Source organism: Prionailurus viverrinus, chromosome C2 (genome assembly GCF_022837055.1).
Source record: "Prionailurus viverrinus isolate Anna chromosome C2, UM_Priviv_1.0, whole genome shotgun sequence".
NCBI classification, from domain to species: domain Eukaryota; kingdom Metazoa; phylum Chordata; class Mammalia; order Carnivora; family Felidae; genus Prionailurus; species Prionailurus viverrinus.
In genome coordinates, this window is record NC_062569.1 from 123,522,350 (window position 1) to 123,547,360 (window position 25,011).

Sequence of the window (25,011 nt, forward strand, 5' to 3'; positions counted from 1 at the left end):
TCTTTAGGATTTTCTATATATAAAATTATATCATTTGAAAATAGAAGCATTTTTACTTTTTTCTTTCCAGTTCTGATGCGTTTTATTTTTCTTGCCTGAGTACTCTAGGTAGGACTTCAGTACTATGTTGAAGTGGTAAGAATGGGTGCCTTTATCTTATTTCTGACATTAGAGGCAAAGTTTCGTAGCTTTTACCACTGAGTATGATGTTAGCTATGTGATTATCATATTTAACCTTTATTATATTGAGGAATGTCCCCTGTATTAAAAATTCATCAATTTTCAAGAGATTTATCATGAACAGATATTGCATTTGGTCAGTTGCTTTTTCTGAATCTATCAAAATGATCATATAATTTTTTTTCTTTCATCCTGTTAATGTGATGTTTCACATTGATTTGTGTTGTTGAAATGTTCTTGCATTCTGGAATAAATCCAACTTGATCATGGTGAATAACCTTTGTAATGTTCTGTTGAATTTGGTTTGTTAGTATTTTATTAGGAATTTTTGCATCTGTAGTCATTAGTGATATTGTTCTGTAGTTTTCTGGTAATGTCATTTTCTGGCTTAGTATTAGGGTAGCGCTGGCCTCATAAAATGATTTTAGTAGTGTTTCTTCCTCTTCGATTTTTTTAGAATAGTTTAAGAAGGATGGGCATTAATTTTCCTTTAAATGTTTGGTAAAATTCACCAGTGAAACCATCTGGTCATGAACTTTTCTTTATAGAGGAGATTTTTGATTACTGATTCAGTCTCCTTATTAGCAATTACTCTGTTCAACTTTTTAATTTCTTCCTAATTAAGTCTTTGTAGATGATATGCTTCTAAGAAAGTTTCTCTTTCTTCTAGGTTATCCAGTCTGTTGGCTTACATTTGTTCATAGTAACTCTTACAAATTATTGTATTTGTGGTATCAGTTATAATGTCCCCTCTTTCATTTATAATTAGTGTAAATTGATCCTCTCCCTTTTTTCTTGGTTAGTCTAGCTAAAGTTTTATCAATTTTGTCTTTTCAAAGAACCAACTCTTAGTTTGGTAGCTCCATTGTTTTCCTATTCTTTATTTATTTCTGCTCTAACCTTTATTAAAATTTTTTAAATGTTTATTTATTTGAGAGAGAGAGTGCATGAGCATGAGCAGGTGAGGGGATAGAGAGAGACACACACATACAGGACCCAAAGCAAGCTCCAGGCTCCAGCTGTCAGCACAGAGCCAGAGGTACGGCTCGAATTCACTAACCATGAGATCATGATCTGAGCCAAAGTCAGACTTTTAACTGACTGAGCCACCCAGATGCCCCTGCTCTAATCTTTATTATATACTTCCTCCTGCTAACAACCTAATCTAGATGTTTATTGCTATGATTCTCCTCTTAGAATTGCTTTTGTTGCATCCTGTAAGTTTTGGTATGTTGCCATTTTTGTTTTTCTTAAGATGATTTTTTATTTATCTTTTAATTTCTTCTTTAATCCATTGATAATTCAGGAGATTTCCATATATTCCTAAGTTTTCAAGTTTTCTTCCTGTTACTGATTTCTAGTTTCATATAATAGTGATATGATCCTCTTGAATTTGCTAAGACTTGTTTGTGGCCTAACATATGGTCTAACCTAACTAAAAAAAAAAGAATGTTTAGTGTGTGCTTGAGAAGAATGTTTATTCTGTGGTTGTTGGATAGAATGTTCTGTATATGTCTGGTAATTCCATTTGGTCTATAGTGTTGTTCAAATCTGTTCTTTCCTTATTTATTCTCTCTCTGGAATGATGAGTCAGTTGTTGAGAGTGAGATTTTAAAGCTCCCAAACTATTATTGTTTTATTATTATTTTCTCCATTTAGCTCTGTTAGGTTTTTGTTTGCTTTTAAATATGAAATTTATTGTCAAGTTGGTTTCCATACAACACCCAGTACTCATCCCAACAGGTGCCCTCCTCAATACCCATCACCCACCCTCCCCGCCCTCCCACCCCCCAACAACCCTCAGTTTGATCTGAGTTTTTAAGAGTCTCTTATGTTTTGGCTCCCTCCCTCTCTAGCCTTTTTTTTTCCTTCCCCTCCCCCATGGTCTTCTGTTAAGTTTCTCGGGATCCACATAAGAGTGAAAACATATGGTATCTGTCTTTCTCTGTATCACTTATTTCACTTAGCATAACACTCTCCAGTTCCATCCACGTTGCTACAAAAGGCCATATTTCATTCTTTCTCATTGCTATGTAGTATTCCATTATGTATATAAACCACAATTTCTGTACCCATTCATCATTTGATGGACATTTAGGCTCTTTCCATAATTTGGCTATTGTTGAAGGTGCTGCTATAAACATTAGCTCTGTTAGTTTTTGCTTCATGTATTTAGATGCTATGATGTGGGGCATATAAATATTTGCAATATGTATAGCTTTTTATATATTTGTTGTGGGGAGGTGGTCATTGAGATGACATGACTCCTGGTTGGCCCATGGGCTAGTCCTGTTAAATGGGGGCTCTCCACCCTCTTTTCTATGCTTGGAATGTACATTCTTCTTGCCTTCCCCATTCCAAGAAGTTACCCCAAGTATACAGCTTTGACATAGAAAGTGTTGAGTCTATTGGGATGGTTTATATGACCGAACCCATAAAGACCTCTGTATAAACTTTTAAAGTTTGGTAGTCATACACAGAAATCTACTTGTCTTGTGGCCACTGAAGACAAGTCTCATATGTAAGTTTCCTTCCTTAGTAAATCTGCCACCTACGAATCTTTTTTCAGTTTGTCCATGCCTTCCATATATGGGGGCCTTTTTCAGATTATACCTGGGAAGTTTTCAAGGATGTTGAAAACTAACATGATTGACCCCTTTATCATTACATAATGACTTATTTTTTATTTTTTACCATTTTGAGTTTAAGATCTATTTCACTTTTTTGTTGTTGCTGTTGTCACCATATGCTTGAAATGTCTTATTTCATCCCTTTACTCTCAGTCTGGGTGTGTCTTTAAGGCTAAAGTAGGTAGCATATTGTTGGATTAAAAAAAGTCTATTCATCCATTCTATGTTTTTGATTGAATAATCTGTTTACATTTAAAGTAATTTTTGATACGTGAGGATTTATTTTTGCCATTTGTTCATAGTTTTCTATTTCTTTTGTAGATTTTTTGTTCCTTGTTTCTCATCCTGCTATCTTTTATGGGATTTTGATATCTTTTCGTACCAGTAAGCTTTTCCTCTTTATCACATTTTTGTGTAACTACTACATGTTTTCCCCTGTGGTTACCATGTGGCTTACCTAAAACATTTTAAGATATTTTAAACTAATAACGGTTTAACTTCAGTGGAATTCCTAAACTTCACACTTTCCAATCTACTTTCCCTCACTTCTTTTTTTTAAGTAGGCTTTATGCCCAGCACAGAGCCTAACATAGGGCTTGAACTCATGACCCTGAGATCAAGGCCTGAGGTAAGATCGAGAGTCAGGTGCTTAACCTACTGAGCCATCCAGGTGCCCCTTCTCTCACATTTTTTGGTTATTGATGCTATAGTTTACATATTTTTTATACTGTGTAACTAGAGATAGAAAGTGGTAGTTATTGTTACTTTTAATGTTTATTTTTTAACTTTTAAACTAGAATTATAAGTGGATTATGCACACCCAAAACCATGTTACAGAGTTTAACTATATATTTACCGTTACCAGTGAGTTTTATACTACCTTCTTGTGTTTTTATCATGTTAATTTGTGTACTTTTACTTCCACATAAAGAACTCCCTTTAGTATTCCATATAAGACAGGTCTAGTAGTGATGAACTCTCTAAGCTTTCATTTGCCTGAAAAAGTCTTTATCTCACCTTCATTTCTGAAGGACCACTTGGCTGGATATAGAATTCTTAGTTGATTTTTTTTTCTTTTAATATTTGAATATATCAAACCATTTTTTCCAATTCTGAAAAGTTCATGTTGAGAAATACATAGATAATCTTATGAGGATTCCCCTGTATATAACTTTCCCCTTTTCTCTTGCTTTCAAATTTCAAAATTCTTTGTCTCTGACCTTTGGCAAATTAATTATAATGTCTTTGGTTTAAGCCTATTGGAGCTCAACCTATTTGGAGGTCTTTAGGCCTCATGGATCTCAGAGTTTAACTCTTTCTTCAGATTTGGGAAATTTTCAGCCACTATTGCTTTAATATCATTTATATCCATTTCTTTTTCTAGTGTCAGTGTGGAATTCCACAATGCAAATTTTCTTTCTTTTCATTGTGTCCTATAAGCCGCAAAGGATTTCCTTATTCTTTTTCAGTTTTTTTTCCTTTTTGCTCTTTTGGCTGGATATTTCAAATGTTGTCTTTCAGGTCTTTGATTCTTTCTTCTGCATAGTCAAGTTTGATCTTAAAGCTCTCTAATAACATTTTCAGTTCAGTCACTATATTCTTCAGCTCTAGGATTTCTGTTTCGTTGGTTGGTTTTTCAATGGTTTCTGTTTGTTGAACTTCTCATTTTGTTTATACATTGTTTTCCTAACTTAGTTGAGTATCCATGTGTTCTTGTAGTTCACTAAACTTCTTTCAGAGAATTGTTCAGAATTCTTTGCCTGCCATTTCACAGATCTTTATTTCTTTATGATCAGTTATTGGACCTTTATTAGTTTCCTTTAGTGGTATCATATTTATCTGATTTTTCATAATCCTTGATGCTTTCTTTTGATATCTATGCATTTAAGTAGTAGTCTCCTCTTCAAGATGTTACAGGTTTGCTTAGGCAGAGACAATTCTTCACCAGTTAAATATTTGGTTTTCTGGGTGTGTCCACTGGTAAATTGGGACAGGTGGGGTTTGTTATCAGGATCTATTTTGGGGAAAGGGAACTGCCCAAGCTCTGAGATTGGAGTTTGGGAGTGTGCTACTGGCTAAAAACAGTTGGATGGGACTGGGCTTCATTTCCTATCCAAGTGAGACCATAGGATGGATGGACTCCACAGTTACCTGAGTTCTCTGGTAGAGACTTTTGAGATAGTTGGGACTGGGTACTATACTTAGCAGTAGGTGGGGCTATAAATTAGCTTTTCTGCCCCAGAGGAGCAGAAGGATAAGACCCAGGGCCTGTACAGCTCAGTTTGGTGATCCAAATCAGGCAAGAAGATGCACATGAGGAAAGCCACTGGATGTGCTCTTTGTTCAAGTGCCACTATAAACAGGTCTATCAGCCTCACATGGTCACAACTTCCTGTGTGCCCTGGTAAAATTCCCTAGTTAAGTGGATCAAGACTATATTCAGCAATGCATCGGGCTATGAAATATTCTTTTTCTGCCTCAGCTCAGTGGAAGAACCAGCTGCAAGACTGGTAAGATTCTTTGTGGCCTTGACTCAAGCTGACCCATGCCACAATTTCCCTGGCCAAACAGAGCCACTGGCTTTAATTTGCAATCTATCAACTCTGCTTGCCCACTTCTCTGCTTGAGCTTGCTGGGATACACCACTTCCAGTCATTTCTACCAGCCTCCCTGGCCAAACAGGCCAGGAACCACACAAAGAAATAGAGAGGAATGTGATTCAGCTTCTCTGCATGCATGGTATGGGAAGGCCCACTGCAGCTACCTCCTAAAATTTTCCTGAGTAGTCTTTCCAAACAGTAGGGACCAGGAGTTATACTAGCAGTACGTGGGGTTATGAATTAAACCCTTTTCCTGGGCATTGCAGGGAACCCATCATGCCTGATACTGACTTTGCTCTGGGAAAGTAGTGCTGCCTGCATGTTTCTCAGCTTGAGTGTTGCTGGGCTATCCAGCTTCCAGATGTTCTCAGCAACCCTTATGGTGAGATGGTCCTATGAACTATACCTAATAACCAGTGAATCTGACTCAACTTCCCTGTCTGGATGGTGGCAGATAAGACTCCAGAGCTGAGGAATCTTCTGGAGGACCCAAATAAGGCAGACCTGTACCTTGCCAAGTTCCCTAGCCAGACTGCAACACTGACTTGATTCTGCAGAGAATCGAAGCTGCTGGTTTGGGTTACGATTTGTGCTCTACAAGTAGGAACTAGATCTGCCAAACCCGAGTGCTATTTGTTGCAAGTCCCTTCCTTCTTCTCCATCACAATCAGATTCCAAGTGTTTGAGGCCCACAGATTTCCCCAGCTATACCTGTGGGACAAGATGAGAGTAGGAAATGCACAAAATGACCCACAATAACTGTGGTGGGGAAGCTGGATGGCCCCTCTTGGCCTCTTTCCCTACTGGAGAAACAATAGGCTCAGAGGAGATCTCTCCACATGGTGCCATGCTGGTCTGGGGGAGTGGCAATGCAGTCTGAATATAGCTGTTCTTACCTTTCCAATGCAATCTGTCTTGTTCTGTATGGTGTAGGTGTATGGTGTAGCAGGAGCATGTTTCAGCTTCACCCCTAGTGTTCTAGGATGTTTCTCAGTGGTGTCTTATCCACAAATAGTCATTGCCTGTCCTTTTGAGGGAGAACAAAGTCAGAAACAACCTATGTTGTCATGTGTGTGTGTGTGTGTGTGTGTGTGTGTAAACTTTATAGGATGACTTAAGTCTACTAATTGCAATGCTATGAATTATCTTACAGTTATTTTTTGTCAAGGATACTATTACTGTGAAAATATCCACTAAAAGTAAATTTCTTTGTTTAAATATTTAAAATTAAAAAGGACAAATAGGTGTAAAAATGTTTGAAAAATTTAATTAGGAAAATACACGTAGGAAATATAAAAATATAAGTAGGAAAATGTGGCATGTTTTTGCTTATTTCCAATAACTTGGTTATTATTTTTTAATTATTGTTAAAATGGTTTAACCTCTGAAGAATAAATTTGTTTTCTAAGAAGGACACAGAATGAATCTTAATTGAGAATTTAAATAATTTCTCAAAACAGGTCTTGGTATTGAAATGTTTAACAGATTTTTAAATTGCATCTCAATATTATGTGTTATCTTGTTTAAAAGTACTTATGCCTCTTTTTGAATCTTGAGTGGTTGTATTGTGGTTAAATTCTGATGCTAATGATATTCATTTTCCAAGGTTGCTATACCAAAATACCACAATATGGGTGGCTTAAGAAACATAAATTTATTTTCTCATAGTTCTGAAGACTGGAAGCCTGAGATCAAGGTCCTGTCAGAGTTAGCTTTCTCTATGGCCTCTCCTTGGTTTTCAGTTTGTCATCCTCTTCTGCTTCTTCAAATGGTCCTTTCTCTGGTGTTTAGTCCTATTCTAAAGACATTTGTCATTTTGGGTTAGGGCACCACTCTAATGGCTTCATTTTAACTTAATAACCTCTTTCAAGATCTTCTCTTCCATCATAATTATATTCTGAGGTAATGGTGGTTGGAATTTCAACATGAATTTTGTGAGGACACAATTCAGCTCATGGCATTCCATTCTTTGGAACCCCAAGTTCACGTGTATTTTATTTGCAAAATATATCCCCCCCTACCAATAGCCCTAAGGTCTTAACCCCTTTCAGCATCAATTCTAAGTCTAAAGTCTCATCTAAATATAATCTAAAGCAAGTGTAGGTGAGACTCAAGGTACAATTCATCCGGAGGTAAAGTTTTTTTCCATGAGTAAACCTGTAAATCCAGACAAGTTATATGCTTCCAAAATAAAACAATGGTACTGGCATAGGATATTTCTGTCAAAAAATGGAGAAATTGGATAGAAGAAAGGAGTTTCCCCAAGCAAGTAAACAACTTAGGGCACATTTCATCCAATTTTAAAACTTGAAAACAATCCTCTTTGGCTTGATGCTCTGTTCCATGGACCCACCTGAGTGGGTGGGCCTTAGTGATGGGCCCACTTTCCTCCCACTGGGGTTACAGTGTTGCCCAAACATCCCTGAATAGGCATTCCTACTCCTCAGGCCCTGGGCAGTGGCAGCCTGTTCTCTTAAAAACAAGGTGTTTTCATTCTCTAAAACTAAGGAAGACCCTTCTCGTCCCCCAGCCCTTAGTACTGCTTTTTAGGGTCATTCTTCTCTTTTCTTGAAGGATAACATTTTCATGGCCAGAGATAGCTCTAATGACTCATCTTACAGGCTTCCAGAAATCTGACAACCTTCTTCATTTTGTCTCAGCTTTATTTCCTTTAGTCTAAGCAGATAATATTTCTGCTGGTATAACTCCATCTCTATCCCTGGCTTCAGCTGAGATGACCAATTAAACTTATGGGTAATCTCTCTATGGAGTTATTGTATAGCCATACACTCTGTGTCCTTTCCAGAGCATGTTTTCTCATTTTTTTTTGCAATATGCATAAGCTGAGAGTCCTTTTTGCTTAACAATTTCTTCAAGTTATCTTTCTTATGTTGTATTTTACTTTATGTAGTAAGGAGAAATCAGGTCATATTTTGGACATGTTTAAAATCTCCTGTGCTAAATATCCAAGATAGTAAATCCTTCCACAAAGCACTAGAGTACAATTCAACTAAGTTCCTTGCTACATTATAGCAAGAATCATCTTTCCTCGAGTTTCCAATATGTTCCTCATTTTTGTCTGAGACCAGAAGCATACTTAATGTTCCTATTTCTATGGCATTCTGTTCATTATGATGTATGTATCCTTTAAGATGATACATTCTCTATACTGTGCTCTTTCTAAACTCTCAGTAGAATAATATTTAATGTTCATATTTCTACCAACATTTCCTTTAAGGCAACTTAGACTTTTCTAGCATACACCTCAAAACTCTTCCAGTCTCTGGGGTGCCTGGGTGGCTCAGTCGGTTAAGCGTCCGACTTCAGCTCAGGTCATGATCTCACGGGTCCGTGGGTTCAAGTCCCATGTCGGGCTCTGGGCTGATGGCTCAGAGCCTGGAGCCTGCTTCCAATTCTGTGTCTCCCTCTCTCTGCCCCTCCCCTGTTCATGCTCTGTCTCTGTCTGTCTCAAAAATAAATAAATATTAAAAAAAAAAAAAACTCTTCCAGTCTCTAGCCATCACACAATTCCAAACGCACTGCTATATTTTGAGTCTTTATTACAACAGCCACCCATTTATGATACCAAAATCTGTTCTGTCAGCCTAAGCTATCATAACCACATCCCACAGGGCTAGTTAACTTAAACAAGTTTAAATTCTCACAGTTCTGACTTCTGGAGGTGCAAGGTCAAGATGCCAGTAGGGTTGATATCTGGTGGTTCTCTCTCCTCATCTTGCAGATAGTGCCCTCTCATTGTGTCCTTTACATGTCTTTCTCTATGTACATACATGGGGGGAGGGCAAGAGAAAGAGCGAAAGAGATAGTGAGTGCATATCCACTCTGGTATCTCTTCATTTCTTATAAGGAAATCAGTCCTATTGAATAGAAACTCACTATCATGGTTACATCTAACCTTAATTACCTCCTTAGTGACCTGTATCTAAACAGAGTCACACAGAGGTTAGCACTTCAATATATGAATTTTTGGAGGCACAATTCAGTCCACATCAGCCAGATAAAGTATTTCAAAAACAGCATTTGCATATAATTATGTCCACAAAAATGGAAGTTGCTATTGCTGATGTTGATGGTGCTATATGAATAAAGGTGGTGGCATTCTATTGTTAAAAGAGAAACATGAGTTAGAAATAATTATCACTAGATATTTCCACTTGCTTTTTCCATAATTTACTTTGACAGTTGACTCTCATTGAGGTGAAAAAAGAAAAAATATTATTGTATTTGTTTGATAGGCCGGCCATAACAAAATACTACACACTAGGTGACTTAAATGACAGAACTTTATTTTCTTATTTATGGAATCCAAGAGGTCCAAGTCCAGTGTTGGCAGGTTTGATTTCTCCTGAGACTACTTTCCTTCACTTGCAGATGACTGTCTTCTTGATGTGCCTTCACATGGACTGTAATCGGTGCTTATACACTCTTCATATCTCTCCAGATTTCCTCATCTTACACAGATACTAGTCATATTTTATTAGAACCTACTTATACAGTCTCATTTAACATAAATTATCTCTTTCAATGTCTAATCTGTAAATACGGTCACATTATAAGGTACTAGGGTTTAGGGATTCAGAATGAGAATTTTCAGGAGACAAAACTCAAGCCACTAAAAATTGTCATATTTTATTTATTTATTTATTTATTTATTTATTTATTTATTTATTAAAAAATTTTTTTTTCAACGTTTATTTATTTTTGGGACAGAGAGAGACAGAGCATGAACGGGGAAGGGGCAGAGAGAGAGGGAGACACAGAATCGGAAACAGGCTCCAGGCTCTGAGCCATCAGTCCAGAGCCCGACGCTGGGCTCGAACTCCCGGACTGCGAGATCGCGACCTGGCTGAAGTCGGACGCTTAACCAACTGCGCCACCCAGGAGCCCCAAAAATTGTCATATTTTAATACACTGAGTTGAAAAATAGTTACAAAATAAGACTGTATTATCTGCCTTCTTAAAACTATGTATGTATTCTTAGGCAAAAAAAACAAAAAACAAAAAAAATAGCAAATCTGGCTTTCGGAAACTTCACATTTACTTAAGGATCTCTTAGCAAGACACAGCACATTTGTAAGTAACTTCTCCAAAATTGGACATAAATGAACCATCAATGAAAATGTTAATCATAGAACAGAAGGGTGTTTGCATAAGCAGGACAAAAACTAAATAGGAACAGTGGCTTTTCCATTCTGTATGGGGAAGTTGGAAAGATGCCATTATTATTACTACAAATTTCAGAGATGTAAAACACATAAGGAATTGCTGAAGAAGATTTAATGATCACATTTATCAAGACACCATTTTAGGTTATATTTATGTATTAAAAGTTAACTCACTGTTATTTTTTAGTTATTGAGAAATTACCTAAACCTCTTTTACCAAGAAGCAAGTCCTTATGTTTTATATTTTTAAAAAGTGGGTTCTGAAAACTATGATAGAGTTTATGCTTGGGAAGGCTTTGATCATGATAAAATTTCTCTACATAAATGATATCATTGCTTCATTTATTCACACAGTATTTATCAGGTACCTTTTGCCAGTCACTGATCTAGGCCCTTGGAACTCATTCATCAGTAAAGGAATAAAAATGTCTTCTATTTTTTTTAATGTTTATTTATATTTGAGACAGAGTGAGACAGAACATGAGTGGAGAAGGGACAGAGAGAGAGGGAGACACAGATTCTGAAACAGGCTCCAGGCTCTGAGCTGTCAGCACAGAGCCCGATGCGGGGCTCCAACCCACAAATCATGAGATCATGACATGAGCCCAAGTCGGACGCTTAACTGACTGAGCCACCCAGGCGCCCCAAAATGTCTTCTATTTTTGAAGATGTTGCATTGTATCTTGGAAAGAGTATAACACAAATTAACATAAGAATTAATATAAGAAATATGTTAAAAGAGAAAAATCCAGGTTAAGAGAGATGGGGAATGATCAATGGAAAAGTGGGTAAGGGATAAATGGCAATATAAAATTTTGTAGTCAGGAGAAGCTACCCTGAAATGTATGAGTGAGAACTTATCCTTAGGATAAGTGAACAAAGAGATTTAGAGAAAAACAACCCTAAAGTGAGAGTATATTCAGCTTCCTGAAAATCCTGAAGTCCATCAACCAGGAATAAGATGTTGTACATACACATGGAATAAGAATTTGACCTCAAAATGTTTCAACATTATACTGGACCAGAGATTAAAAGCATGACTCTCTCAGTGCATCTACCTTCTTTTTTAATTTTGAATAAGAAAAGGCTAGAGCAAGAAAATCTACCATCATCACTTGTGTTTTGGCAAAGACTCAAAGGTAGAGTAGAAAGCTTTACAGTAGGAAACAGAAGGAAAGCTTCAGTTATTTAATTGGAGATTGTTGGCATGGAAAAGTTGTAGAAAGGCAAACTTTCTGAAGGGCAGCCCATGTAATTTGGTTTTATGTGCATATTTGATTGCTTTGGTAGAAGTAGAGCAGAAATTGGAAAAACTTTGTAATCAATCACATCCTGGCCATTTGAGGCCAATTATTTCAGGGGTTATTGCTTGGCTTCCTGGATTGTTATTTGAGATAGCAGTGTAAACTCCTAGCCTGAATTCCTGGGGTGTTCACTGTAGCTAAACAACGGTGGTATCTGGGGAGTTTACCATAGGTTGTTGGTCAGGGTTCTATTTTTTATATAAAGTATGGCCATTGTCTGTTTGTAATTTCCCAAGCCTTCAACCATTTCTTAATTGGGCCTTGGCTACACTCCCTGATGGGAATCCACTGGAGTCAGTATCATTATACCTTTATGTCTGATAATGGCAGCCACACCAAGAATACCAAGGTCCAAGTCAACCATCATCTCATAGACTATGTGTCCCTTATTCTTTTCTCATTATTTCCCCTTTTATAGCTTCTTCCCCACCTCCCATTTCTATTACACTCTGTAATTTATGATTCATTATCAGCAAAACCCTATATATTTTTAGTGTTTCTCCATATATTTCTTTCATTCTTACTTTCTTGCACTAATAAAAACCTGACTTTCCCCTAAGGACACCAATTCTCCTCAAACCCTCTCAAGTGGCAACTCTAAGTAGCTCCTTTGAAACCAGTTTTCTCCCTCACAGGAAAACACACACACAGCTTAATTTTGAATCTAATAGAATAAGATCATTGCCTACTAATTCTTGTTGTTGCAGTCATCCATTAACCCTTGCATATTTCCCCCTTTTTCATGATTTTCATTCCTAGATCAATCTACTTTCTCCAGCACTACTACTATCTTAATTCTTGGTGTGTTAGGAACATAGTAGACATGTGTATGATGCATCTGAAGTCCAGCCTTTCCATACTTTGGAATTCCTTTCTTCTAAAAGTCTTGTACTTGAATCTTTCTCAGTCCCTTACGTGCAGATACATCATAACCAATAAATTGTCAGTATTAATCACAATAATCCCTCTATAATTGTAACTTTATACATCCAACTCTCTGACTACCTTCTATCATTTCAGCTCATTCCTTATAATAATTAACTCCCTGGAAATCCTTTATAATTCACGGTGACTATCAAGGCACTTACCTTCATGCAATTTCAATGTTTCTCACCTCCTGTGTGTGTCTACAGCCCTCTAGTTTAAATTTCATGGTCCATAATTATAAACACTATGTTCATACACTTAATTCCCTTGATTTTTTTCTCATACCATTATTATGTATTAGCAAAGCAGAATTTTGGCTGAAACTAATTTTGCATCTAATCTGTATCTGCTCCATGGACTATAGACTGAAAAGCTGTCAGATTATTTTATTTTTTAATAAGAACATATATGTTGTGTAATGGCCCTTAAATGTTCTTTTATTTGATTCACACTTTATCCTCCCCAACATTCCAGTTTTCTGTCAGGTTTTCTTTTTGTCCAAAATATTATATGTTATTAATAATTTTGCTCTATGCTGTTCAAGTCATCTTTCAAAAAATGTGAGATTCTAGGAAATCAAATTATCAATGACAGTTGTTGGTTCTGCCACTACTTTTTGTGACATTGGAGAAGTTATTTAATTTTTGTTCATAAAATGAGTATAACAGTAGTTCATGTGAGGGTTTAGTGTAATATCTTGACAAATGTTAGATTTTACTAATTCTACAACTCTTACTATTGTTGTAACTATTATTGCCTTGTCATTGCAAATATTATCAAATAGAAGGATTTGTAGTATTCATCAAAAACTTAAGGAGATGGTTTGTATTTTAGTTTGCTGGGGCTGACATAGAAAATGCCACAAACTGGGTTCCTTAAAACAGAGACATTCATTTTCTCACAATTTAGAAGGCCAGAAGTCCAAAATGAAGATGTTGGTAGGTGTGATTGCTTCTGAGAGCTCTCAGACTTGCAGAGGATCATCTCACCACATCCTCACATGGTCTTTCCTTTGTGTTTTTAAATCCCTGGAGGTACTTTTTCGCGTCCAAATTTTCTTTTTTTTTTTTTTATAAAGACACCATCATATTGGATTAGGATACACTTTATACATTTTTTTAATATTTATTTTTTTTAAGAGAGAGAGAAACAGAATGTGAGCAGGGTAGGGGGCAGAGAAAGAGGGAGAACAGAATCTGAAGCAGGCTCCACTCTGTGAGCTGTCAGCACAGAGCCAGATGCGAGGCTCAAACTTATGGACCATGAGATCATGACCTGAGCCGAAGTCAGACACTTAACTGAATGAGCCATCCAGGTGCTCTGGAATATGATACACTTTAAAACGTTCATTATAAGTTAATTCTTTAATGTCTGTATCTCTGTAATCAGTGATATTCTGAAGTACTGGAGTTTAGGGCTTCAACATATAAATTTGGCTGTGGAGACAAAATTCAGCCATAACGTTTTGAATCATGTTTTTCCTCAGAGCAATATCTTCTTATAAAATCACAACTAAAGTGTACATATAATACCTAAGTCTGGTTATTTATAAGTAGCACTGTCCTTTCCAAAAAGTATGCACATCCAAAGATTCTAGAGCTAGATCCCCTGTCTTTATTGTAACAAAATTAAAAAAAAAAATAGCCTACCTTACCTCTGTCTAACCTGAAAATGTCACCAGTTCCATTCTATTCTTTTAAGTACATGCCCTACTCTACTCCTTTGATCAGAGCTTTCCTGGATCAGGGCCAGATTTGCAAGATTTCCATGAGGCGCTTCTCTGATTCTCACCACATCCTGCTTGTGCTAATACATGTATTCTAAATATCCTGTCACTATTGTAATTCTCAATTCCTGCTTGGCAGTAACATCATACAATTTAGCATTAACTTTCTTTTTAGTAACATATTGAAACTGAGAGTGATAACTTTCCACTGAACCTTCTTAGAATAATATATAAAATTAGAAAAGTCTAATCTCTGTTCCCCCCCAAATAGCAATGACTGTTTTCATTAAAATTGTGGCAACTACTTTTAGAGCCCAGAGAGTATTCAAAGGAAATAGGATTCACAAATATAACCCCAAATAAATGATTAGACATATCACAAATATACCATTTCAGTTCTTTTTTTTTTTGAGACAATTATTTTTGAGGCAATTTTTCAGATATACACATATTCCTGATCTATAAATTGCATCTTCGCTAGGATTACTTACCCTGATATACTTCTTACTTCAGAGGAAGATTGACCTTTAAGGCTTTGTCACCTTGTTCTTGACCTTTTGAACTCTAGTGCTATTTTTCTTGTCTATTCACTTTCTCCCTTCTCAGTGTTTTTTCCTCAGTCAATCCACATATTAGTCTTTCCCATGTTAAAAAAAAAATAAAAGGAAAAGAAAAAGAAAAAAATACTTTCTTTGAAACTATCTTAACCACAATGTCATGCCCTATTTCTTTCCTTTCTTGATAAAACTCAGTGACTGAAACAGTTAATGTCAATGTCTCTATTTCCACCTCATTCCCCAATGCATTAAATCTGGTCCATATCTCTATGACTACATAGAAAGAGCTTTTGCTACAATTACTAATGAATTCCTCATCAATAAATCCAATCCCTGGGTTTTGTTCTCATCCTACTTAATCCTGCAGCAGTATTTGGCACTGTTAGATACACTCTTCTTTAAATCTTCTCTTTCACTACAGAGAGTTTAATTTTTACATTTTTTTTCTTTGCCTGTACTTTTTCTCACTTTTAATATTATGTTTCTCTATCTCTCCTAAAAACTTATTTCCCATGGATATGTTTTGAAACTTAGCTATTATTATATTGTACAGCCTGCCTACCAGGCAATCTCATTTATTACGGAGACTTTATTATCCATAGAAAGAAATCATTAATATAAGTTTGATAGAGACATGGTCTATGTTTATTTACTTCTATACTCTATAGAGTATAGTAACTATTTGAGCCTCTATACTGGAATATTTTATTTAATAAATGTTATCTTAAATTTAAAATCTCTACATATTTGTAGATATCTACTACATATCTTTATTTGCAGGTTCCACAAGTTGCTCAAACTTAGTAATAAAATACCTTGTACTGCATGCCATGTCACTTTACCCATTCATTTATTTGTATATTAAATAAATATTTAATAAGTTTATACTTTGCACCAGGCACAGGTTACAGTGATAAATAGATAAAAATTCCTACCATAATGGAATTTACATTACAGGGAAGTAAACAAAAGGTAAACAAGTAAATATCTAGAGGATTGAGTATTCATAAACATTAAGAAATATATCAAGAAGAGATCAGTCCTATCATGTATGTAAAAGGAATCTAATTTATGCAAAACTATAGGTAAATACTTTAAGGACTTGGGTGGCTTCTTTTTAACTCTCATATATCAGTGGGATGTACAAGCAAATACAACAATCTTGATGTAGGTGTTTACCTGCCTATATTTGGTGAAGATCAAAGAGGCGAGTGAGGCAGGGAGAAAAATTACTAAAGAGAAAGTAATAGAAGTTGAGGTCAGAGAGGTAACAAAAGGAACAGTTTATGTAGGGCTTTGAAAAACTGAAAAATAAAAAAAAATGAAATAATCTAATTTTATTATTGTCTACATTTTTAACAAGGCCATGGGTGATATTTGGCAAGATTATGAGGAACATGTATGGTGTTTGTTTGTTTGTTTGTTTTTTTAATTTTTTTTTAAAAATTTTTTTTCAACTTTTATTTATTTTTGCGACAGAGAGAGACAGAGCATGAATGGGGGAGGGGCAGAGAGAGAGGGAGACACAGAATCGGAAACAGGCTCCAGGCTCTGAGCCATCAGCCCAGAGCCTGACGTGGGGCTCGAACTCTCGGACCGCGAGATCATGACCTGGCTGAAGTTGGACGCTTAACCGACTGCGCCACCCAGGCACCCCTGGTGTTTGTTCATTTATTTGTTTGTTTTGCCAACTGCCATTGATAAATAATGTCTATATACATTCATTAGATATGATGAAACAGTTATACTCTAATTCTATGGACTTTTAATGTGTTAGTTGAGAAATATAGTAAGGATACTGCAAAAGACCCTGAATAGCCAAAGCAATCTTGAGAAAAAGGAACAAAACTGGAGGTATGACAATCCTACATTTCAAGATATACTACAAAGCTGTAGTAATCAAAACGGTGTGGTAATGGCACAAGAATAGACACCTAAATCAGTGGAATGGAATAAAATAAGGAGCCCAGAAACAAACCCATGATTATATGGTCAATTAGTTTTCCACAAAGAAATCAAGAATATGCAATGGGAAAAAATATCTTCAACAAATAATGTTGGGGAAACTGGATAGCTACAGGCTTCCCTTTCTTACACCATACAAAAAATAAAAATAAAAAAAAATAAAAAAACCTCAAATGGATTAAGGACCTAAATATGAGACTTGAAACCATAAAATTTCCTGAGGAGAGTACAGGCAGTAATTTCTCTGACTTCAGCTGTAGCAACATTTTTCTAGACTTGTCTCCTGAGGGAAAAGAAACAAAAGAAAATATAAAGTATTGGAACTACATAAACATAAAAAGCTTCTGCACAAAGAAAGAAACAACATAACTAAGATGCATCCTACATAATGGGAGAAGATATTTTCAAATGACATATCAAATAAAGGATTAGTAACTCCACACACACACACACACACACACACACACACACACACCATAATAATCTAATTAAAAATAGGCAGAAGACATGAACAGACATCTTTCTGAAGAAGACATACAGGTGGCCAACAGACACATGCAAAGATGTTCATCATCACTCATCATCAGGGAAACGAAAATCAAGATCACAATGAAATATCACCTCACACCTGTCAGAATGGCTAAAATCGAAGGCACAAGAAACAAGTGTTGGCAAGGATGTGAATAAAAGGAACCCTAGTGCACTGCTGGGAATGCAACCTGGTGCAGCCATGTGGAAAATAGTATGGAGGTTCCTCAAAAAATTTAAAATAGAATTACTATATAATCTAGTAAATGCACTGCTGGGTATTTACCCATTTTTGAAAACACTAATTTGAAAAGATATATGCACCACCACATTTATTGCAGCATTATTTACAATACCCAAATTATGGAAGGAGCCCAAGTGTCTATCATTAGATGAATGGACAAAGAAGTTATATGTATATACACACAAACATACATACACACATATGTACATATATACATATAGACACATATATACATATATACATATATATGTATAGAATATTACTCAGCCATAAAAAGGAATGAAATCTTGCCATGCACAACAACATGGATGGATCTATAGAGTATATGCTAAGTAAAACAAGTTAGAGAAATACAAATATATCATTTCACTAGTATGTGGAATTTAAGAAACAAATGAATAAAGGAAAAAAGAGAGAAACCAAAATCCAGACTGTTAACGATAGAGAAGAAACGGATGTTTACCAAAGAGGACTTGGGTGAGGGATAGGTGAAATAGGTGAATGGGTTAATTATCTTGATGGGCACTGAATAATGTATACAGTTATTGAATCACTATATTATACAAAGGATAATATAATTCTGTATCTTAACTATACTGGAATTAAACATAAACTCATTCATTTAAACATTGATAGGTTTCAGTACAGTGAAATTATTATTCTTGAAACATAATTTTTTCATTCTTTTGTTATGATAGTTCCTTACTTCAATGCCCTTTTGTCATAATAGGATGCATGAGAAAAAGTGTCTTGTCTGGTCTCATCTTTAATATTTCCTGCTGTGATTCTGGAATCAGTCATACCTCCAAAAGCCCTTTGTAATAAATGATGTTACAAGGTCACAATCAGCTACTATGTTCTCATTTTTTGTCATTTTCAGTGGATACTGCTGGGAGTATAAAAGTTTGTGTGTGTGTGCATATGTGTGTATTTGAATTCGAATTATCATATATGTGTATATATCATATTGAATGATATTATATTTACATTCCAATCAAATTCAAGAATAAATGCTTACTTACATTTCTTTTCTATATTTGCATCTCCTTTATCCCACACTGAAATTTATGATGGTCAAGAATGATGGGCATGATAGAATTCAAATATCCCAAATTATTCATTTGCTCTGTCCTATTATACCCACATAAAAGTCTCAGAATAACAATAATAACAGTATCACCAATATAACTTCTTTAAAATAAAAATTGTGCACACTCATTGACCATTCTTTTATTATTTTCATAATTAAATTCTGTGTATATTGTTACACCATGTAGCTATTACAACACTTACACTCCTTCTGTCCCTCTTATTTCATATTTTCAATTAATTATATATGTACCAATATATTTAGTGCTGCCTATCAATACTTGATGCCTATGTCTTTCCAGCAATTTTGGTTGTCTAAAATTTATTTTAAAAAGAATTATCAGAACAATGTACTTCATAAACTTGCATGTTGGTTTGTGTTCTTTTTGCTTATAGTGATTTGCTAGATATAAAATTGTTGCCTCACACTTTCTGTATATTTACAGACCATATAGTCTTCTATCATTTCTTATCTCTTTCCTGATTAATTTGAACCTGCTTAGATAGTTTCTCAATTTAGGGCCCTGCCCAAGAATGGCATATAAGTTTGAAAGTTAATAGGAATAGAATGCTTCAGTCCTTGGTCGTTTTTACCACAGGCCTCTTGAAGTCACCTGGTATTATCAGTCCTTTGTCATGTTTAGCTGCTCTTTTCAAATTTTCCTGCTACATTCTTTTCAGTGAATATTTGTTAATGTTGGTGTTCTGGTCACAAATCCATCAGAGACTGTTTCTTTACTTCCTTACTTTGCTTCCTACAAAGATATTGACACAATGAAGATTTTATGGTTGTTGGTGGTTTATTCTCATCTTTTGGAACTTCGGGATAAGTGTGCATGCTTTCTCATCTACTTTTGTTGAGAATATTGCCCATATTTCTGATTTCTAGTTTCTCTGTCTGAAAATTAACTCTCATAACCATCATCTTGCCATAATTTTCTCCAGTGAAATTACATTCGACTCTGAGCCTCCACTTTGTATTATTAATGTCAGCTTTTGACATCTAAAGGTAACTTTGGACACTTAAAAAAGTATTTGAAGTAACTTGAGTATTCAATTCATATTCCTATCTTAAGGCAGCACATTTAAAATCTAATTTCCATATAATTCATTCAAAAATACCCAAAAGATCTTGTCATTTTAATTAGTAACCCAATAATTTTCTATAAATTATAAACCATTGTTTTTATAGGGAATTTTATTAATGCTGCTTCCAGCTAATTCACATAGACTAATCCTTAAATAGTTCCATTTGCAATCTTTTATTTATTTATTTATTTATTTATTTATTTATTTATTATTTTTTATTTATTTTAGAGAGAACCTGAGCTGGGGAGAAGGGTGGGGGGAGAGAGAGAGACTCTTAAGCAGCTTCCTGCTCAGAACAGAGCCCTATGCTGGGGTTGTTTCCCATGACCCTGGGATCATGATCTGAGGTGAAATTAAGAGCCAGATGCTCAACTAACTGAAACATCCAGACACCTCCATTTGTAATCTTAACCAATAAAATTTCTGTAAACAGGTTGAGCTATAACAGAAGTTTAATATTTATTCCTTGTTAGTACTATAGATAGCCAACTGAGAAATCTTATATCCAGGAAGACAATCTACATATGCAAGTACTTAACTATACTTAACTTTTATAAGTCTCTCAAGGAGACTTACTAAATCTAATGAAGCTAATTTATATGCAAAAAGTTTATAAAAACTTTCAGGTGTGCTTCAAATTTAGTTAAATTATCTGATATATTTCTACCTAAAACTCAAGTTTAGAAAAATTATACTTTTCAATTAGAATCAAAATATTTCTCTTTATCTAATGCCCCTTCCCTTCAAAATTATAATCATTTTAATGCTAAACATATCATTTCTAATTTTAAAATAAAATTATCATTAGTTATAATTTAATTTGTTTTATTTCATTTAATTATAAATCATTACAGGGTTGAAAACATAGGTGTTTGTTAAGGGAAGGATCAAAATTTGATATCTTTAAAAAGTTCGATTATTGAATAAGTAATTCATGACCATAAAATCTCAGATGGGCTGAGGACATATGTTGATCACAATTTTAGGCTAAATTTCAGAAATAAGCTAGTATATAATGTATATGATTTCTTCTGATTAGAAATATTGAGTAGTTCTTATAGTCATTATCACAGAATGTCTATATTTTACAGACTGTGAATGGAGTGTCTCAACTTGGGTCTTCTAAGTTCAAATGTTAATTGTTTTAAAATTTATATTTTGATGAGTTTGACAGATGTGTATGTCTGTGGAACAACAGCCATCATATAGATATAGAACATTTTTATCATGTACAAACGTTCCCTCATATCACTTTGTAGTCAGTGTACTTTAAGTCAGGACCAGGTAGCAACTGATCTGCTTTCTGTCATTTATACATGTTTGGATTTTCTATTACTTTATATAAGCCTTATCATATAATATGCGCTTCTTTCTATCTGCTTTTTTTTCATTTAGCATAAGGTTTGAGAACTATTCATCTTGTGACATGTACTATTTGTCCATTCTTCTTGATCACACTATAGTGTCCCATTATATATGTTAAACACAATTTGATTACTTGTTCATGGATAATTCAGTTCTTTACAGGTTGGGGCTAGTATGAGTAAAGTTGCCATGAACATGCATGTACCAGTCCTTATGTGGGTATGTATTTTTATTTCTTTTGGGTAAGTACATTGGAGTGAATTGTTGGGTTGCATAGTAGGTACTATTTTGTTGCATAGTAAATGTATCTCATGCATTATGACTGAGTGGTTGCAATTTGTAAGCTGTACTGATATTTTAAGTTCCTAGATGGATGAGTAGCTCAGCATCTGTTATCTTATCATAAGTATTACCATTTGAATGTTGCCACAAAGTGACTTTTTCTGGCCTTGGTATTTTGTTTAACTAGTAAAACATAAATCCCTTCAAAAGGAAATGGTAACAAAACATAATATGTTAACAATTTTCACTTTACACAAGTAAAAGACAACAGCAAACATAGTTTGATAAAATAGTTATCAAATAGTGATACACCTGAATTTAAACCACTATCATGACATAAAATAAAGGAAAGTCTGAATTACAGTGCATCTGAAAATTGAAGCTTGCAGGTATTTCCCTAAAGACAAAAATGACAGAAGAGTCAGTGGCCTGATAATTGCACCCCAGGAAGTTCAAAGACCTAAAAGATAAAAAGGGATCCTCTCACAGAGCCTAAACCGGTCCTTCAGGACAGTGATTGACAAAATCATTCTTCACCTCAGACACACTTTGGGAAGATAATGAGGTCACCAGAGAGGACTGGCATGTTTCTTCGATTTTGTATAAAGGGTTCTGAGAATAGAATTTCCTGGGAGCACACCCTTACCTAAACCATAGTAACACACGATTTCATTTATAAAATTATTCTGCATTGAATATATTTATTTTGAGGTATCTAGGCAGAATATTTATGTACAAATAATATCAAATATATTAGTAATTGAAATGTCATGCTTTTATGTCTAGACCCTTTATCCTTTGATGAAGAAACTGCCATGTATCACTAAGAAATGGATCCAGAGTACTGAGTTTAATGGAGTGAATGAATAAGAAATTGGGTAGTCTTCTGTAGTGAGACGGTGAGAGTGTGTGTGTGTGTGTGTGTGTGTGTGTGTGTGTGTGTGTGAGAGAGAGAGAGAGAGAGAGAGAGAGAGAGAGAAAGGAAGAAAGGATAGTGAAGCAAATATTTAGAGATGACAAGTATGAAACACAGTGATTAGTTTTACCAAATATTTCCAGAAGTTATGTTTGACATGTGATTTTGTTTATACAGTACAACAGGAGCATAAATGATACATGTTATTTCCAGGAAGAAGGTACGATAGGCAGTTCCTGACTTGCCCTATTTAGAATGGAGTTTATGGATAGCTTTTATCTCCCATTGAAATACTGAGAAAAAGAAAATTACAGCAGATCAGATGTTGCTAACCAATTTAATATCAAATTATAGCAGTATGGTATGAAATCTAGAATCCTTCCATGGCAACATTTAAGGATATCTTCATCTCCTGGAAGGCAGAGTGTGTTAAAAAATTAGCACAAGATATTATTATGAGAATAATGAAATTCAAAATCCTGACAAGTCTTTAGGGAAAAAAATAGTACTGTATTAGAGAAAAAGTGAAAACCTGAAACATGGGATGGAGAAGTTTAGGTAGATTCTCCTAAGAACCTTGAACATCCAGATTTCTTAACCGTATGGGCCAACAGGGTTGTCTAGCTTCCCTTACTATAGGTGAGCAGATTCCCTTGTCTTGTCTACTGTGAAAATGAGACACCTGAGTGAGATGCCTTTAAAGGTGTTTTTTCCTTCCTCCACATTCTCTTATTCCTTTGACTCAAATAATTTGTAAAGTAGACAAGTAGCATCAGCTTCAACTACAAATATACTGGAAATGACAACTCTTGGGGCCCATCCCAATGGAGAAAGGGCCATCAATCTATATTTTAACAAGCCTTCTAGGTATTTCTGATGCATTGCACAGTTTGAGAACTTATGTTTTAAACTAGTAAATTGAGAATAATTGTCTGTTCTTTGGAGGGGGAGGAATAAAGAAGCTCCTGGCTCAGGTCCCTCCATGGCTAACATATCCTGACAGAAAACGGGAGAAATGCCTGGGAATGAATTTTTAGGGAGTTGAATTGGAGTTGGGACACAGAATATATAACTGGATAGTGGATACTTTTTGATGTGGGGTTTTGCTTATGATTTAAAACGCCTGGAATGATTCCTAAAATTCTTCTGGATTAGTTCCTAGAAACTTGAAAAAAATATGGCATATAGTAAACAAGGTGCAAATTTTGGACATGCTTTGAAAAAAGACTGAAGGAGGGTCAAACTATGCATTTAGTGGAGTTATTTTTAAAGGTAATCCAGACAAGCTACCATCTGACCATATTCCCAGGAGAGAACTGTCTAAGGCAGCCAGAGCTGGACATTAGGTTAAAGCATCAAAGACAAATTTTATTCAATAGTTATTGTAATGGGGGACAGAGTATAGAACTGAGGTGAATTGAGTATAGCAAAGGAGTGGTGTGAGATGGTCCATGGATGGAAAATTATTTAGAGGAGACATATAGGGTAGGATAATTTTTGATAAACCAACTTAATAGGATTCTTGCTGAAGGCAGACTAGGGTGATGAAATATCAAGTTTGAGGGAATGGCATAACAGGATTCTTTGCTAAGACTGGGCTGAGTGTGTCAAATATAGGACAAGGGCCAAGGTTGAGGTCTGGTAGAGAATAAGGATCAAAGGAACCTGACTAAAGTTTGATCAGGGAGAATCTTCTTTACCTAATTGATAATTCAAAGGTAGCTGTCTCCAGTAGATCAGGGTTGATGGAATTGGGAGTGTAATCCTGGAACTGGACTTCCCTGGCAATGAGAATGGCAGAATTCTAGAAGAAAAGAGGTCACATGACAACACTGGACTCTTAGATGTAAGGTAGAAATAATTACAAAAACAGATAGCAAGACTGGGTGAGCAGTCAGGAAGGATTTGTAGTGATGCTTAACATATCATGGTGTTCCAAGGGACAAAACAAATATTCAGACAATAAGGACATTTCTTGATTTCTGCAACTTAAAAAGATAAGAATCTAACATTCAAGAATGATAGACATTATTACAAGGAAAAAAATGACAATTACTCAGTTTCCAAACATGAGCCAGTTCTCAGCCATTGACTCATACTGTGATGATATTGATCCAGGGAATATGTCTTCTTTAATCTTCATTAGCAATGAGCAACAGAAGCAGTTCTCATGAATTTTGATGGACAGCAGTACACACAGTTTTGCCAGGGCTTTATTATCTTTGTGTCACAATATACTCAGAAGGAATATCTACTGTCTGAATATTCTAAAGAACCTAACACTAGGTCACTATATTGATGACATGATGTTGAGTGTACCTGGCAAACAGGGAGTTGTATGTCCTCTAGCTTGATGCCATGATTAGACATATGGACATCAGAGGGAGAAAGAAACATCTGACAGTAATTCACATGTTTATTAC